Source organism: Gossypium hirsutum, chromosome A12 (assembly GCF_007990345.1).
Source record: "Gossypium hirsutum isolate 1008001.06 chromosome A12, Gossypium_hirsutum_v2.1, whole genome shotgun sequence".
Lineage (NCBI taxonomy): Eukaryota > Viridiplantae > Streptophyta > Magnoliopsida > Malvales > Malvaceae > Gossypium > Gossypium hirsutum.
Genome location: NC_053435.1, coordinates 103,359,867 through 103,373,613, shown reverse-complemented (window position 1 = coordinate 103,373,613; position 13,747 = coordinate 103,359,867). Strand labels below are relative to the sequence as shown.

Here is a 13,747-nt window from a genome sequence, read left to right as displayed (position 1 = left end):
CATGACTCCCAGCTTCCTCAGATTGAGCTCGGTCGGAAGACATTACTATAAGAAAAACACATTTTAAATGGTCAGGAGATATCACACTATCAATAATAATTTAAATGGCATGTATAGCTAATCCCGTATTTGCTACGTCGGTCTTAGAACCGGCTAAACCGTAGCTCTGATACCAATAAATGTAATACCCCTACCCGTATTCATTGCCGGAATAGGGTACGAGGCATTACCGGAGTTTACGAATTAAATTTTTTTTTTTCAATTCAACATATTTTCATGATATATTCATGCATTTATATAAGATAACGTCATCACATATCTATAATCAGGTTTGTTAACCATACTAATGGCTAACTTTACATTCATTTCACGTTAACATTTACTTTGTTAGCTTATACATGCCATTGATTTCCAAAATAAAGTTTCTTTATATACCGAAATCCTGAGGTTGACAGTGTGATGTGTCTCCGACCAAATCCGACCTCCGAGCTCTTAACACTACAAACAGGGAAAAAGGAAACGGGGTAAGCACTTTGTGCTTAGTAAGCTCATGTAACAAGAATTATACTTACCTAAATTTTCAATACAATATAATAAACATTCATATATCCATTCAATGCATTATTACCCTAACATGCACAAACTCAACATTCAAGTTAGTACAATAATTTCCATGTATCAATAATATATATATACCATGATTGATGTACTCATCAATACCATGATTTTCATTCCCTTATTATTTTTCATATTTATCCCGTTGAATTTATCGAAATTTCGATGGATTTTCAGAGGTACACTTTTAGTGTACAATTCCGGGTCCGTCAATTCATATTCATGTGCGCACATTTCCATTTCAGAGAGCACACTCCTGCGAACCTCAACCTTGCAGCGGGATTACCAGTCCAGGCTAAATCCCCTGCAATATAAACTCATAGAGTATTGTCGGGATTACCAGTCCAGGCTAAATCCCCTGCAACGATAATTACTCTACTGAGCTTGGATCTGAATTACCAGTCCAGGCTAAATTCAGACCATAATTCGGATTACCCGTCCGGGCTAAATCCATTTTACACATATTCTTCGGGAGGGCTATATCAGGATAGGATCACCCGTCCGGGCTAGATCCTTTTTACCGTCAATTCCTTTTCAGAGATCCATCAAATTTTTCCTTTCATTCAACCGGGATTTCTTCCCATTTTATCAAATATATCAATCTTTCATTAATTTTCATACAATGAACATTCAAATCATATTCACATCAATAATATACAATCTCAAGCATTTAAGAATATAATTCAAGTTACACGAACTTACCTTGATACTTGTTTGTAAACAGTAAAAATCTATTAATCCCGAACTTTTTCCTTTCCTCGATCTAGCTTCGTATTTGAATCTTCTGGATTTAAATAAATAAATTTAATTATCAATTTAATACATTTCATGTTCATATGCAACATTCTCTATAATTCAACTATTATTTATAGTTCATTCAAAGCTGTCTACTTGAGTCATAGTCACTAAATTATTTATAACTTGAGGTACGGAACTCCAAATTAAGATCCGTTAATTTTTCCTGAAACTAGACTCATATATATTTTAACATAAAATTTTCAAGATTTTTGGTTTAGCCAATCAGTACAGTTTATTATTCAAAGTCACCCCTGTTCTGTTGTCTAACAGTTCTGACCCTTCTTCACTAAAAATAAATTATCTCTTTATACAGAATTCAAATGATGTTCTTGTTTGTTTCTATTAAAAATAGACTCATTCAGAATTATAGAAATATAAATTTAAGTCCCTAATTATTTTTATTCAATTTTTTATAATTTTTCAAAGTCAGAACAGGGGAACCCGAATTCATTCTGACCTTGTCTCACAAAATTCATTATATCTCAAAATTTAAAAATCCATTGCTTACAATATTTCTTCTATGAGAAACTATACTCAATAAGCTTTAATTCCATATTTTTTTCATCTTCTAATTCGATTCCTACAATTTTTGGTGATTTTTCAAAGTTAGTCTACTGCTGCTGTCCAAACTGTTTTAGTGCAAGCTGTTTATTACCATTTTTCCCCTAAGCTTTTAATAAATGATAATTTCGTCCCTACTCAATTAGCCTCCCAATTGAGCTGATTTTTCTCAATTAACATTTTATTCTATCACCTTAAACTAGTTTACAACCTTTAGGAATCATAATTTCAGCAATAGACTTTAATTCCAAACATTTTCACAATTAGGTCCCAAAAATCAATTTCCATTGAAATTGCCTAATAAAAACATCTCATAAACAAATTAAAGCTTTAATTTCATTCTATTGCATCATAAACTTACAGCACTCAACCATGGTGACTTTAAATTTCATCCATGAAATCAAAAACTAATGAATTTAATAGTAGGATCTAGTTGTAAAAGTATTAGAAACACAAAAATTACAAGAAAAAGGCAAGGATTAACTCACTTGGTGCAAAAATTATGAAATACCAGCTTAGAGAACCCTCCTATGGCGTTTTTAGCTGCTGGAATTGAAAAAAAATGAAGAGAAATCTAGATATTTCCTATTTAGTCCTAGTTTTATTTAATTAATTTTGCAATATTCCAACTTTACCCTTAATTTATCAATTTTTCTGCTGATTTCATACCCTTGCCGTCCAGCCCAAATAACTTTTGGGTCTAATTGCCTTTTATATCCTTTTTCATTAGACTAATAAGCTATTTAATCACTCTAGCAACTTTTACACCTATTACAATTCAGTCCTTTTCATTTAATTGACTACCCAAACATTAAAATTTCCTAACGAAATTTTAATACCACATTAATAACATTTCATAAATATTTATAAAATTATTTTTGACTCGGTTTTATGAGATAGAGGTCCCAATACCTTATTTTACCCAATTTCTTCAATAATTTCTTTTTCTAACTAATCACTAAATTGATAAAATTTTCCTATCAATATTTTTATACGATTTTCCTATCATATAAATTTTCAAGCAAAAATATTAAAATAAATCTCTCTTTAAATCGGATTTGTGGTTACGAAACCACTGTTCCGATAACATTGAATTTACGCCATTACAATATATTTTAATTAATGACCGAAATTGGACTGTACTGACTGGTAATGTCTCGTAACCCTGTTCCGGTGACGGTATAGGGTTAGGGGACGTTACACCTTCGAGATTACTACAGCCAATTACGATACCGGAATGGAAATGGGAAAGGATCACAATGAACTTTGTGTCGGGATTACCTTTGTCTTCGAAAAAGAAAGATGCTATTTGGGTAATCGTTGACCGGTTCACACTTTATACCGGTACGTATGGATTTTTCTTTAGATAAGTTGGCTGAATTATATGTATCTGAGATTGTCAAATTACATGGGGTACCAGTCTCTATTATTTCAGATAGAGATCCTCGGTTCACGTCTCGTTTCTGGGACAAGTTGCAAAAAGCATTACGGACTCAGTTGCATTTCAGTACTGCATTTCGTCCTCAGACAGATGGCCAATCCGAACGTGTAATTCAGGTATTAGAGGACATGCTTCGATGTTGTGTACTAGAGTTTGAAGGTAGTTGGGAAAGGTATTTGCCTTTGATTGAGTTTGCCTACAACAATAGTTATCAGTCTAGTATTAAAATGGCACCGTATGAAGCTTTGTATGGTCGGAAATGTAAAACACCATTATATTGGACTGAACTGAGTGAGAAAAAGATACATGGAGTTGATTTGATTCGGGAAACCGAAGAGAAAGTAAAGGTGATCTGAGATAGCTTGAAAGCAGCTTCTGATCGACAAAAGTCATATGCCGATCTTAAAAGGAAAGAGATAGAATTTCAGGTCGGCGACAAGGTATTCTTGAAAGTATCACCTTGGAAAAGGTCCTTCGATTCGATCGTAAAGGTAAATTGAGTCCACGTTTATTGGGCCATATGAGGTTACTGAACGAATCGGACCTGTTGCATACCAGTTAGCTTTGCCTCTTGAACTTGGTAGAATTCATAATATTTTTCATGTGTCTATGTTACGGCGGTATCGGTCAGATCCTTCACATGTTATTTTTCCGACAGAAATTGAGATTCAACCTGATATGACTTATGGTGAAGAGCCAGTCAAAATTTTGGCACGGGAGAGAAAAGAATTAAGAAACAAAAAGATAGATCTGGTGAAAGTTCTTTGGCAACGACACGGAATTGAAGAGGCTACCTGGGAACCAGAGGAGGCAATGAGGAAACAATACCCAAATCTCTTTATTGGTAAGATTTTCGAGGACGAAAATCCTTAAGGGGGGAAGAGTTGTAATGACCCATTTTCAGTAAAAAAATCAGAATAGTGGTTTCGTGACCACAAATCCGATCTAGAAAGAAAAATTATTTTAATATTGTGGCATAGTCTATATTACGATAGGAATACTGCATGAAAATTTTGATAGGAAAATTTTATTGATTATATAGTTAAATTGTTAAAACGAAAAAAAAATGCATTCTCGAGACTCCGTTCCTATAAATCGGATTCGTAAATATTTATTACAAATATTTACGAAGTTAGTTGTGTGTCTAATTAGGTTTTGATTAGGTGAATTTGACTTAATTAGAATTAATTAGGAAAAAGGATTAGATTGAAATAAGTGTGAAAGTTTAATTATAGATTAAAGAAAATAAAAAGGACTAAATAGGTAAATATGCCCTTATTATTAAATGAGTCGGTTTAATGTTGAAAGAAAAAAAATCTAAGATATTTTTTATATAAAAATATATATTATATATTATATTAACTTAATATTTAAGTATTAATATATAATATATTATATTATTATATATAATATAATATAATATAATATATAAAACATAAGAAAAGTGAAGAAACAGAATAGAAAAAAAGAAAGAAACAGAATCGCAGGGACGAAATAGAGAAAAAGGGAGAAAGAAAAAAAGAAAATTTGAGATTTCAGGGGTTCAAATTAAGTCAATTTAATTCATTTTCTTGTAATTATTGAGTTTTTATGATCCTAGAACAAAATATTATTAGGTATATGTTGAAATTTTGAGAGTTATTAGATTTTTTTTATATATAGTTATTGTTGAATTTATGGATAAATTAGAGATTGAACTTATGAAAAATTCAAATTAGAATTGAGAAAAAAAAGAGAGATTGAATTGTGAAATAGATTGCAATAAGGAGTAAATTATAAGAAGTTTGAAATTGGGGTTTATTAGTGAAAATTTGGGAGTTAAACTAAGTTATAAGTAGAATTTAAATAAAAATAAAGCATAGATTATAATAGAAATGGAAATAATTTTAGTTATGGAATAAATTGAAATGTAAGTTAATGTAAGAAATGATAAATTTATTATATCATACATGTTTATTTTTTTTAATAGCATAGGAAAGTCATTTAATTATTTTCTCTAACATATAAATATTATATGTTTTATATGAAATTGAAGAGAAAGAAAAGAAATGAGAGGACCTAATTGAAGAAAAAGGAAAAGGGAAGGCTAAGGAGTGAAGGAAGACATCATCTCAATCTTTTTGTTGTAAGTACTACAAGATTTTTTTTAAAATTAATTTTATTTAGATGTTTATATTGTAGTATAGAATTATTTAGAAATAAAATGTAATATATATGTATATATTTAAATTTATAAGTAAATAAATAATAATAATAATAGATTATGGAATTATGAAATTTGAAGAGAAAATTATAATTGGAGAATATAAGAAATTATATTGTTTGAACATTAAGTAATAATGTTGTGACAAAAGTATATGTGTGAAAAAGATGTGATATTTGTGAATTGTGTAATATGTACTAAATTGTAATGATGAAGAAATGAAAATCTTTTTCGAGATATTTATGTAAAGTATTTAAATGTATGAAATTCAGTTTTAATGCCCAAGTTGATGAATCTAGAACTACTTGGATATTAGTGGCATGCCATTAAGGAACTCTAGCGCGCTCTCTGATTATTAGCACAATAGTGCTCTCTGTACTATTATTAGCACGTTAAGTGCTCTCTGTTTAGCACATCTGTGCTCTCTGTATAGCACTTTAGTGCTCTCTGTTCGTTTGTGCATAATAATGCACTTCTGTATTTGTTCCGTATATCCAGTGTGTTCTATTAAGTCTACTTTGGGCTAAAGTTATAAGTTGTGCATCAAAGCGAATTATCAATGTACTAAGGTAAGTTTTATAACTTATTAATAATAAATTAAATTTTGTTATTATAAGATACAACTAAAGAAACTTATATGCATATAAATATATATTGATCAAAATGGATTATAATATTTTAAATGGGATTTATTTGCCTATTTATTCTTGTAGTGCTTACTAAGCCTTCACCGGCTTAACGCGTTTAATTTTAACGCGTAGGTACAGTTAGACTCGAAGAGGTAGCGTCGACTAGAAGATCTCTCATCTCGTCACTTCCTCAAGAGCTTCATAAGTAGGTACCATATTTTGAATTAAAAGTGGCATGTACAAAGGTGTTATTTTGATCACATCAGAACGTTACAAGACTTTTGTTGTAAAAAAAAATGGTAATTAGTATTTTTAATGTTTATACTAATGAAATGGTTCAGAAGTTTATATAGTATATATGGTATTGGTTGTTTTTGGTTTGAACTTGCAGGGGGTTTTATACAAAATAAGCAGAAATGCTGCCGAAATTTTGAAAAAAAAAAATTGTTCCACTCCTAATACGTATTTTGGGCCTCGATGGTCTATTATAAAGACTTAAAAGTTAAACTATGCTATGAATGTTATTTATTTATGAATTATTTCTAAGTTGTCCAATATGTCCGATAATGCTCCGTAACCTTGATCTGGTGATGGTTTAGGGTTAAGGGGTGTTACACGAGACCGTCGTCGGAGTCGAGCACGAGGCGTTACCTGACTTCACTTACTAATTCGGGGCATAAAATTTGCTTTTAAAATTAATTTATTTACATTCATTCAATATGTCCCTAAAAAGGGCCCTCGAGACCCTAAAACATGCAATTGAAACGGTTCGGGACCAAACCGGGAATATTAAAATTATTATATTTTATGACACGCTGAACATTTTTCCCTTGTATGGCAACATCAAATTCTCACTCTATCATGTACTTATGAATATTATGTATTTTTACCGATTATGTCGTTTTACTCGTTTTCACTTAAAATCGCTTAGCAAAATTTGTTTAACATAATTTCAAGCTTCATATTCTACCATAAAACATAAAAATAAACACATTTAACCTATGGGTATTTTTCCAAATATGAACCCTAGCATGAATTATTGCTAGAATAAGCTAAATCAAGTTATCGGGACTCCAAAAACGTAAAGAACAATAAAAACGAGGCTAGAACGGACTTACTATTGAGCTTGAAAAGCTTGGAAACCCTAACCATGGCTTCTCCCATGCTATATTCGGCCTCCATGAAGAAGATATTTTGGCTTTATTCTACATTTTTAATTCTTTTAATTACTAAATGACCAAAATGCACTTAAAGGCTTTTCTTTCAAATTTATCCTATTCTTGCCCATTTATGTCCAAACTTAAATATAATGGTCTAATTCTAAATAAGGACCTCCACTTTAAGAACCCATTTCAATTAAATCCCCTTTATTATCTAGAACACACATTTTGCTAATTTTACAATTTAGTCCTAATCTCAAATTAGGCACTTATACATAAAATTTCTTACGAAATTTTCACACAATTATTCAATCAGTGAATAAACCTTAAAATTTAATCGGAATAAATTTTTTTGACCTCAGATTCGTGGTTTCAGAACCACTATTCTGTTTAGGCCCTATTTCGAGTTGTTACAAACGTTATTCGGAAGCTCGTTGGATTAGAAGCATTGATGGAGATCGATCTCTATAGGTATATTCAACATATTTATATATATGTGTTTGATAAATCACTAGATTTATAATGGCATGTATAGGTTTATTAACCAATGCTAAATTGTAACTTGATATGCAAGTATCTAGCCACTAATATGGCTTGTATTTGATATATTTGAAACATACATTTATATGGTCTTAACATGCTAATGGAATGAGAGTGTGAGCAATAAAATAGTGATAAACATATAGAATAATTAAAATGAGATAATAAAATTGATATATATAAAGCCTATATAAATAAAGTGGATGAAATAAGTAACCTTGCATATACAAGTATAGAAGAAGATATGATAAGCATAAAACTTGATTTGGACTTAGTTAAATATCTTGAGTTAATTCTTTAATGTGTTTAAGTGTTGGTGTAGGTAAAAAATCAATTAGGAGATAAATAAGGCTTGGAAAATAGCCTAAACAATATTCACATGGGATAGACACGGGCGTGTGCCTTGGTCGTGTGAGGCTCATGGCCTGAAGACATGGCCGTATGATATGACTATGTGAAACCTGTACTTAATTTTAAAAATTAAAAATAACCACATAGCCTAACAATACGGGCGTGTACTAAGGCTGTGTGACCCAAGTTTCTTCATAGATGTAAGTCAAAGAGTTACATGCCCCAGAGACACGGCCATATGGGCCACACGATCACGCCTCGCGGGTGTGTAGCCCTTATATGTGAGAAAAATTTTAAAAGTTGCGAAAAGTTTTCCTAAGGATCCGGTTTAGTCCCAACCCGATCTTAATGCATGGTTTGAACTTCGAGGATTCGTTAAATGAATGTTTATAATCAATTTCTATATTTGAACAATAAATGACTTAAATTATCTCTAAGTAGAGATGTGCATGGGTCGGGCTACCTAGCCCGTCCTGAAGGCCCGCTTGAAAAATAAGAGGGATCGGGTAAAAATATAAGCCCAAAATATGGATTTGGGCAAAAAAATGAGGCCTATTTAGAAAATGGGCCGAGCCTGGGCAAAATTTTTTTGACCCGGGCCCGGCCTGGCCCGAATTACATACTAAATATATATATTTTTATTTTTAATCATGTTAACATTTTATTTTCAATTTTAATATAATCATTGTACACCCAATTTTTAGCCCGGGCCCATACATATACAAAAATGAAATGAAAACAGGCCTAATTTATGGATCTAAAATACAAGGGCCCGATAGACCCAAAGTTTAGGGGTTTTAGAAACCCTAAGCTACCCTAAGCGCCGCAGCCAGGGTAGTCTCCAAGCGCCGCACGTCGCGCGTCTCTCAGCACCACCTCCGCAACGTGCGCCACTCCACCTCCACGACAGAGTCTACACCCACCACGAACCTGCAAAAGAGCGAAAGAGGTTGTAAATATCGGCTATAAAGCCAAATCAAATGAAATGTAAAAGGGATTTTTTTTTTTACGAATACGATAGAAGAGAATATACAAAAGTCAATAGTAAATCGAAAATTGGAGCTAAGGTTCGAAAGGTTATTTTCCATTCTTTTTTTGGAATTTTTTTTCCCTTTTGATTTGTATTTCCTTTATACTTTCTTTTTTTCCTTTTTTTTTCATTATTTTTCAAACGGTTTTAATAGCACGAGAGAGAGAGAGAGAGAGAGAGAGAGAGACTTACCAGGGTCGGGCTTGCCTCGTCAGCGGCTTGGGCACGCCGGATCTCCGATGAAGGTGGCGCTGGTTGAAAAGGGAAGGAGATATGGGGGCTTTTTTTAGATAAAATGAAGAGAAAGATGTTTTAAAATTTAGGGTTTCTAAAAGGTTTTAACGATTTAAAAAAAGAAGACATAAAATAGAAGTTCAATTATTTTTTTTTTCCTTTTAAAAAGTAGAGCCATTATGGGGGGTAGCTAGCGCGTTGATCCAGTCCAAGGCTGGATCTGCGCATTTTCCCCTTAAATGGGAAATTTGCACATCCAATTCTTTATATTTTGCGCCATTTTCAATTCGACTTGTTATGCTTTTTCAATTTCTCCAAAAAGTCTGCGATATTTCAATTCAGTCCGCGTTTGTGCAGTGCGTTTTGTGAGTTGGAACATTTTCATTTTCAATCCCTATGTATTTGCGTGCATTGCGATGTAGCCCCCAGTTTTGTTGTGATGTTTTATTCTATCCATTTTTGTTCAATTCTATATCAATTAAGTTCGTTTTTCCATTTCAATGGTTAATCTTTTATTTTATTTTATTTTATTTTTAAAATTTACTTAATATTCGTTTCTTTTAAAATTATTCTGGGTTATTCTAATTATTTTTACCTTATTTCAACTTGGTATTTTACTGATATCTATAGTTTTTTTTTAAAATTATATAGTTATTATTTTAAAAAAGATTCCTTTGTGTCATATTGTTTTGAAGTTATGTGTAATATTTAATTTAATCACCCTTATGTTATTCGTATATATATAGTCTATGTTAAAATTTGTTTTGTTCTATGTACATTATCATTTTCATATTATTTCTTGTAAATATTTTCTTTTATATTTGCGATATATGTTACATATATTTTTCCCTTAGGTTTATTATATATATATATATATATATATTTCCCTCTTTTTAAATTCATTAATGCATATTCTCTTTTAAGGATCTTTTTTTGATTGTATATTTTGATTATCTTACTTTCATATAGTAATCTCTTTGTATATACCTTATTTATATTATTTCTTCATTTGCGTATATATATCGTTAGACAAATTAATTGGCTTTTATTTGAAGTTATGTTATGTGCTATTTATGTCAAATTGTTTCTTGCATATTATATAATTTAATAACTGTTTATATATTATCAATATTATGTACATATAAGGTATTTCGAATTCTAGAACGTGTTATTCTTTTGAGAAACATTTTCATATAGGTTTTAAATCGTTTTGCGTTATGTCGATTCCAAATTTTCATATTGCTTTACGTATTATGTGTCATTTCTGATTTTCATATTATGGCAACCTACTATTGTTTCATGCAAGTAATTATGCTTGTATTTCTTGCTAATGCATCATGATTATGATTATCGTATTCTTGACTCGGTTTTCGTAATTGTAAACTTGAACCCTCTCGACATAAGGAAATATTTCGTGTTTGGGAATTCGAGGGGTCGTGCCCAATCGTGCTGGGTTTCGATTTTTCGTTCAGCTAAAATACGGAATATCCTTTGGAAATTTCGTCCATGTTTTTTTTAAAATTAAAATGAGGCAATATTTCGTATTTGGGGAGTTTGAGAGATCGTGCCCAATCGTGCTGGGTTTCATTTTTTTCATTCGACTAAGATATGGAATATCCTTTTTTTGAAATTTCATCCACGTGTTCTTAAAATAAAACGAGGCAATATTTCGTGTTTGGAAGTTTGGGAAGTCGTGCCCAATCGTGCTGGGCTTCAATTTTCCATTCGGCTAAAATATGAAATATCCTTTTTTGAAATTTCATCCATATTTTCTTAAAATAAAATGAGGCAATATTTCGTGTTTGGAAGTTTGGGAAGTCATGCCCAATCGTGTGGGCTTCAATTTTCCATTCGACTAAAATACAAAATATCCTTTTGAAATTTCATCCATGTTTTCTCAAATTAAAATGAGGCAATGTTTCGTATTTGGAAATTCGATAAATCGTGCCCAATCGTGTTGGGTTTCGATTTATCGTTTGGGCCGAATAGCCAAATATCTTTTTTAAAGGTTTTAAGTGCATGTATTTTGGGAAGCATGGGATAATCTTGTATTAAGAGTTTGAAATGTTGTGTCCTATCGTGCTGGATATGATATTTTAGTCTTTTTGAACGAGAGAATCTCAATATCCAATTCAAGATTTCCAAACGTTTGTAAAGATTGTATTTTAAAATCTTTTCAAACTTTTCAACATTAGGACGTTAATCGATCAATACGGTACCAATTTTGGGCATTGCGAGGGTGCTAATCCTTCTTCGCGCGTAACCGACTCCCAAATCCGTCTTCTAATTTTTCGTAGACCAAAAATGTTGTTTTAATAAACTAAAATGTTTTATTAAAATGATCGACCATAGGGTGACCCGATCACACCTAAACAAAAAGGATTGGTGGCGACTCCATACCTTGTTTAAAAGTCGATCCCCGTTTTTCAAAATAAAAATGGTTTCGACAATCACTTTTTATTATATTTTCAATTTGTGTATTGTTTTAAGAATTGTTTTAATATCATTTTTTATTTGATTTATTATATTTTAAAAAGTTTTTTATTTAATGAAATAAGCTAAAAAAATTAATATGGGCTAGGCCGGGTAGGGCTCGGGCTTAACAATTTTATTTCGAGCTTGGATTGGACAAATTTTTAGGCCCATATTTCGGGCCGGGCCCGTCCCGGCCGGGCCTAGAAAACAGACCTAAAATTTTGTCTGGGCCCAGCCCGAGCCTGACCCCGACCCGGCCCGGCCCATGCACACCTCTATCTGTAAGTGTTCTGTACTCCTTAGTAATGCCTCGTAACCCTGTTCTGGCGACGGATACGGGTTAGGGGTGTTATAGTGTCTCCTGACTGTGTGAGTCAAATGGCCTAGCCACACGGCCGTGTTACCTTTGCAACTTTAAAAACTTGCAATATTTTCTAAAAAAAAAGAAATTCTTTGAGTACCCGATTTAGTCTTGACTTGTTTCTAATGCGTATTTTGGGCCCTGATGGCTCGTATAAGGGACAATATGTTTGATTTCGATTAGTTTCTGATATGAATGTTATATTATATGAAATGTCCGTTTATTTGATTTATAAATTCCAGTAATGCTCCGTAATTCCTCCAAGAAAAGGAATCTCTAAGGGTAATTCCTACTCTAAAACTGTAGAAAAAAATAAAGGTGGACTTAAGGGTAATTCCTCCAAGAAAGGGAATCTCTTTTTGGTCTTCATCTTATTTACTAGTTGAAACTTCTCTTAAAAAATAGCATACATTTAAACATTGGATAAGGTTGGTGAACCCAAAATATGATATATCCCAAGCTTATTTCATCTCAATGTGATCCATAAAAAAAATTACTGAACAGAAACAAGAAGCCTGTAGGCCCTAGTTCCCATCCCTCCCCAAAGCTCAAAAGCTGAGGACTAACTGTTGAATACATAGAAGTAATTTTTGGAATTGTGGAAAAAAAGGGAGATCCTCCATTTGAATGTACTTCTTTAACATATTGGTCATTAAAGCCCTGTTGAAAAGAGAATCTTATTGGACATTGGCATTGGTATTTCTCGTTTTTACTATAAGAAATCATATATTCTTCTGATTAACAAGATCTGTTGGGCCCTGCAGTGGGATTGGCTTCAAATAAGCACCTCTCCACTACTCCATTCTCTATTTTATCTTTTGCGGATATAATGTGTGTGCTTCCCCCATGAGTAGACTGTGGGCTCGCGACGCTTCCATTCGCCTGCAATAGGGTCGTCATTCATGGGCCTTGATTCTTAAATCTGCAGCACAGTGCAGTAGATAGTGTCTGGGTGTTTTGATGGTCTCCTCCATTCAAATCAAAAGAGATTTTAGATGCCTAAAGTTGAATTGCTTAGTCATCAACTAAATGATGCTGCACAATATGCCTTAGAACAGGGTTTTATGGGAATAGGAGTTGAAGAAAAACAAAGTTGGAAACAACCATTGTTGGTGTTTTTATGTATGTTTCCCCCCATTTCCTACCAGTGAGGTGATAAATTTGGAGTGAGCTATGGTCCTTTAGGGTTTTACCAATGTTTTATAGATTTTAGATTGGTTATCTAGGGTTTTACACGCCCATTATAAAATAAGGAAATTCATTCACTTAGCCCTAGATTATATTTGTTCCCTAAAAATTATTTTTTGAAAATATTTTTATTATACATGGAAAATCATTTGGTCAATAAA

At 32.3% G+C, this 13,747-nt stretch overlaps 1 long non-coding RNA gene across 1 annotated transcript; it reads right to left on the bottom strand.

Moving 5' to 3' along the window:
• Nucleotides 1-8,933: 8,933 nt before the first annotated feature.
• On the bottom strand, nt 8,934-9,909 carry LOC107886057 (uncharacterized). The gene is made up of 2 exons (XR_001680632.2): nt 9,521-9,909; nt 8,934-9,228 (listed from the first exon to the last, which is right to left on the bottom strand). It is a non-coding gene; the product is annotated as an uncharacterized lncRNA (long non-coding RNA).
• Nucleotides 9,910-13,747: the final 3,838 nt, after the last annotated feature.